The following is a 6,179-nucleotide window of genomic DNA, read 5'->3' as shown; positions in this document are numbered from 1 at the left end:
AAAAATTAATTATTTTGCTTGTGGTCGCGTGTGGCAGGCTATGAAATAAGGAGAAGCTTTGCCCTTTAATTTCACTGCGTGTTGAACAATTTCATTTCTGGGACCGCACTTTTATTATTGAAAAGAAGCTTGCGTACATGGATACATTGTTACTTCAATATTTTTGCATTTTCTTTTCTATTGTTTTTAATTTTTGGGTGAGACAGTTATTCTTTTCTTCAAATTAACCACCAGGCATGAAATCTAAATTGATGAAAGAAATTTGTGTTTTGTATTATTCCTCTTTCCCATTACATGTGGTCAATTCAATTAATCAATTTACGCATATTTTTATAAGCTTGCAGCTAATTATTCAAGGAAACTACTGCATATTTTAATACATATGAATATTAAAATTATCATTTGATAAAAGATTTGCGAGTAGAGCAAATAATAAAAATGTTAGTATACAAATTATTAACTACTAATGTGTGTGTAAATATTTATATTAGTGGTTGACTTTTCAAGCATTAAGTCATCCACAAAAGAAAATAGAAAAAGAAAGAAAATGACATCAGTGAGAAGGATAAATTTTAATCTACAAGTAGTCTGGTATCACATGGAAGACCACATTTTTATTTTCATTGATTTGGTCTAATATGAGAGTTCCAAAAGAACGTCGGTAAGAAGAAACATACGCGTCAAAGACATCACACTCCATTTGGTAAGAAACTACTTCTAAATATCTCCTCTTGTATGGATATTTTATTTTGTTGATATCATCTTGGTCCAAAGAAAAATAACACTTAAAAATGCAAGTAAATAATACAACTTTATGTATATTGGGATACACTGGGAAAATCTGAATCATCGACCTCTATATCGACGCCTAATTGGTTAAGAACTTATTTAGTTACTCTATAAATATATAAAGCCAACAATTTTATTTTTCTCAGTAAACCAAAAGAAATCTCTCTCTATCTTTTAATAATTAGACAGACAAAAACGTTGATTCCTCTTTTCATTGCACTCCCTCTCTCTCCCTCTGTTGCCAAGTCAAGACACCCACATAAATAGAAGATTAATTATTAGTGTGGGGACTTGAGTTTTTTTTTTTTCATTTTGAAGTTAGTGTTTAACTTTCAAAAATTTAAAATTTAGTTTAACAATACAAATCATAGATGTCACAGGTTTTATGTGGCCAGCACATAAATATCACTTTTTATCTTTCATACTTTGTGCATTTATGAATATAGCCGAAGTCTTTAAACGTTGAGGAACTCTTCCCCCTACCTCCCTCCCTCTGAATTTTGAATATTCTAAAGGTTTTTTTTTAAACATTATTAATAGATGAATATGTAATTAAATTGAATTTATTGATAATTTGATATATAAATTTTATAGAGTCATGAATTATGATAATTTAGGCAAGCCAAAAATAAATATATGAATAGATTATATGGATTTTTTTTTAAAAAAAATCTCAAAATAAACAAAACTGTTACAAGTAAAGAAGAAATAGAGAAGAATAATAAAGAAGAAGAGAGGATCAACGAGAAAGAGTATTTCTCATTCCATGCAAAGGTTGCTAAATACATAATACATTGCTTCTATTTATAGGCATAGCTTTACATTTTTTATAGAATCTACATATTACATAATAATAGAAGATAATTGTGGGATATAGAGATAATTGAAGATATTAGGAGAAAATGGGAGATACATGGACATCTACAAAGATATTATTATATTCACAACACTCCCCTTGGATGTCTAGTATATATGAATGTGTCTCATTAAAAAATTTTAATTAGGAAAAACCCTGTGGGACAAAAACCTAGCAGAAGAAAAAGAGTATATCATTCAGTGATATACTATGCAATGCTGCCTTGTTAAAAACTTTGCTAAGAAAACCCAGTGGGACAAAACCATAGACAAGAAAAAAAGAGTACAGCGTGTATCAACTCCCCCTCTTGGCAACATTAGATGATATTTTCGAGCCTGCAAAGTCTAATATAACAAACAAGCCTTCCAAATATTGTAGTGAAATAAAAACGTCAAATATTAATTCTATAATCTTCTGAAAATCATGAGACAAATAGTCTTTTTATGGTTTACCCATACATGGGTTATACTGTGATCCCTTGACATGAGGATCAAATAAGAATACTCTATCTAATAGCCAGTAAAATTAGTCTTGGATACCTTCAGATAAAATAATATTACCTTCACAGTACCCTTAAAGTAACAAAAAATGTTTTTAACTTCATTCCAACATCTTCATATTGATTAAAAAAACTATATCATGCTAATTAGCAAATGATATATCAGGTTTTGTGTGGCTAGATAGACTTATAAGGGCCTTAGTGACAATAAGATATGGCACTTTTGAACCAAGTGTTTATTCATCACTTTTTGGAGGTTTAAATTGATCTTTAGTCCATATCTAAAGATCTTGCAACTATCAAAAAACATAATGGATGTGACTTACCCATATAATGGCTGAGATTACCCTAGAAGATCGATTATAGATACAAATACTTTGAAACACCATATATACAATGTTCAAGATATTTTCATTTGAATAAAGCAAACGATACTTTAGGAAAAAAAATCATAGAGATGATACTCTTAAAGTCATGCTAAGAATCAAAGGTATGTCATACGTACCTTGGTTAGAGCTTCCTGCTGATAACGTGTTATAAATAAAGAAGAAATAGAGAAGAATAGCAAAGAAGAAGAGAGGATCAACAAGAGAGAATATTTCTCATTCCATTCAAGGGTTGCTAAATACATGATACATGATCTTTATTTATAGACATAGCTTTACATCTTTAATAGAATCTACAAATTACATAATAATAGAAGATAATTGTGGGATATAGAGATAATGGGAGATATTGGAGATTATAGGAGATATTAGGAGATAATGGGAGATATATGGACATCCATATAGATATTATTATATTCATAACAAGAATAATATTTCCACAAGCTCAATAACTAAATATTTATGAAGTTATTTTTTTTTTAATGAAAAGGACTCACTCATCCACGGATCTATCTCAAAAGCATAGGCTTTTCAAACATTAAGTTGTCCCAAATGGAACGAAAGAGAAAGAAAATTGAGTTAGCAATGAGGAGAAGTTCTAACCCCACAAGTGGTTCATTATCATAGCAAAGACCATATTTTCATTATCACACAGTATTATATAGACTACAAAGTAATCAAAATGTACATTAGTGATGGGAACAAGATTTGTTGCTTTACAAAATGTAATTTCATTTTCATTGCATTAGTCTGATAAGAGAAAATACTCCAAAAGAACGATAGTGAGAAGCTTTCGTGGATACATTATCCCTCCACAAACATATATATCCAATGTCTAAATTTGATTCTGGTAAAAAAAAAAAAAGGTCTAAATTTGATTGGTGCATACCTCAGTCTTACTCTCCATTTCATAAGAAGCTGCCTCTAATTATCTCCTCGTATATGAATATTTTATTTTAGTAGTATCATCTTGGTTTAAAATTAAAATACCCCTTAGTTTACGTCAATAATACACCTAAATAATACCGCTATATATAAATACTATATATATATTGATGTTGCATAGTGATTGTCTAATAAAAAAAAAGAGGAAATAATGCATGTACAATAGTTTTGAAAGGAAGCAAAACATATCACAGAATTAGCATGAAAAGAATTCAAAGCAATGCTAGCTGTGCAAAATTGTTATGTCTAAAAGCCGAGAAGAGTTGCATAATGTTAAAGTTATATGATTCATTCACTACATAATCAATCTAAAGGTTAAATATTTACTAAGAGGAAAAGAAGTTAAGAAAGCACTTTTTGCGGTATTGTCAGAAGCCTTCGAAGATATGCTTATGGCAGGATTTTTAAAGTATGTGGCAAAAAAATATGACTTAAACACCCCTTAAAGTTTGATGTGTACTGACATATTATGATTAAATTTATTAAAATTCTTTTTGCCAACATTGTGATGAAAATATTTTGTGGACGATATAACTAATTTAAAAATGTAACAAAACCGGCAATCTTTAATTTTTACTTGAGGAGGTATGTTTTTGTCTTCTTTAATAACTTGTTATGTATTTGGAAACCAACCAAACAGGTACAACTTTGAATAACGTGTTTTTTTTTTGGGTTAATTTTTATTGTTCATTCTTTCCTGATCGTCTTATTCTTTTTCTTTCTTTTTCCTTCTGGCGTAACTGATCTATAATCTGGACTCTGGTGCTTTAATGGGGTCTGAAAAAGTAGCGTAGAAAAAATGGGTATAAGGATGAGAAGATATTCTTGTTGCTAAAAAAAAAACAGAGAATATAGTATCTTTTGTCACAACAATATAAATAAAAATATGTTACGTACAGTTTTAGTATTATGACTGTAAACCAATATTATTTTTTTAAAATATTAATTTCGATGTAGTCTCAATTTGCAATTGTTCAACGAGCGTATAATCTATTTTATTAAATTGAGCCTTCAATTTATTTTAATTAGGGAATTTTCAAAATGAAAATACATCCACAAAAATAAATTTATAAATAAAAGCTAAGTGTAAAATTGTACTTAGAAATACTTTAGAATGTTGGAGTCTAGATGCACCTAGAAAATATTTTAAAGTACTGGACAAACCACAAAATACTTTAGGATACTTGATGCACCCTTACCCTATAAAAAAATTAAGATCTCCAAAATGGATATACAAGTAAAAGCTGAATTTCTTTAAGGCTAGCCAAACAAAGACATTGACCAAACACTAAATCAAAATATATCCATGTTAATAACCCAACAAATAGTTGAGCATAAATGAAATTGGTACGGTAGACTATTCACACATTAAAGTTGTTCCCAAAACAAGTTGATTAAATAAGGGAGCTAAGAAGATTACGTCAGTGATGAAGAAAAGTTTTGATCCTATAAGTGGTCTGTTATCACATAATTAAGGACCACATTTTCATTATCATTTTCATTATATAGGTTATAAAGTAACCCCATAAAATAGGTTATGAGTAATGAGAAGAGCGTAACTTTGTCGTCTCTTCAGAAAATATAATTCCACTTCTTGGGCCACATTTTCATTTTCTTGGCATTATTTCATTTATGGTCAATCTTGTAGGCCATATATATATATATGATACCTCCAAAAGGACATTAATTACTATTGAGAAGAAGCATGCATCGACATATTGTCCTTACCATTCACAGCATATCTATCAAAAGTCTACAATCTTTAATTCATTAGATGGAAGCATTGGTAGATGGACTGCTTGACTTGTAATTAGACCTCAAAGTCACATTCCATTTCACACGAAACAACTCACATGTGCGTGTGTGTTTGTAATTTTAATTCGGTAATACCGTTTTAGTTTACCCAAAGGAAAATACAACAATTGACTTCAAAAACACATGAATAGTTCATAATTTAATTTTTTTTCCAGATTTCATATATTGTATATGGCAAAAAAGAGCATGTATTTTTGTATGTATATTTTAAAAGACACAGACACTCGATGATGATACAATTTCTACACCACAGACTTGAAGGGAACATTATCCGCAATTTTTTTTAAGCATTTTGAAATATTATATTGAGGGATAACATCCTAACAAAATTAAATTTGGTTTAGTTTATATGAATATAGGATGGCACATACGTTAACGGAGCAAGGGGTTTGAATTTTATTGTTGAAATGAAAATCATTCTAGCGGTTACTCTCCATTTGGATGGGAAGAAAGAAAGAAAATGGAAAGAGAGAAAATGGGGAGAAGAGGAAATGGGAGAAAAAAATATTATCACCCCTCCTGTTTGGATAGACAATCAAAAATAGGAAGGAAAGAAAATGAGTAAATATATGAATGATTAAAACACCCTTATTCTTATATCAAAATGTATCATGATTACAATCAAATTAAATATCATAATGAAAAATTATATTGACATTAACATCATATATTTTAATATCAAATTATTTTGTAAAAAATTATTTTTCTTCTACAAGAAAAAATAACATTGTGTGATGCTAAAAAAACAACCAAAACAATATCTAATAGAAACGAACGATGTTTTATTTTTCGTTGAAGCAGCATGTTTTAGTCATATTTGATTACCTTTTGTATTTGGAGACCAAACAAATGTATGTCAATTTTAATATATAAAATAATTTTTTTGGTT

This window comes from Neltuma alba, unplaced genomic scaffold (assembly GCF_004799145.2).
Source record: "Neltuma alba isolate B1F8T4 unplaced genomic scaffold, ASM479914v2 tig00004416_pilon, whole genome shotgun sequence".
Lineage (NCBI taxonomy): Eukaryota > Viridiplantae > Streptophyta > Magnoliopsida > Fabales > Fabaceae > Neltuma > Neltuma alba.
This window is presented reverse-complemented; position numbering follows the sequence as displayed.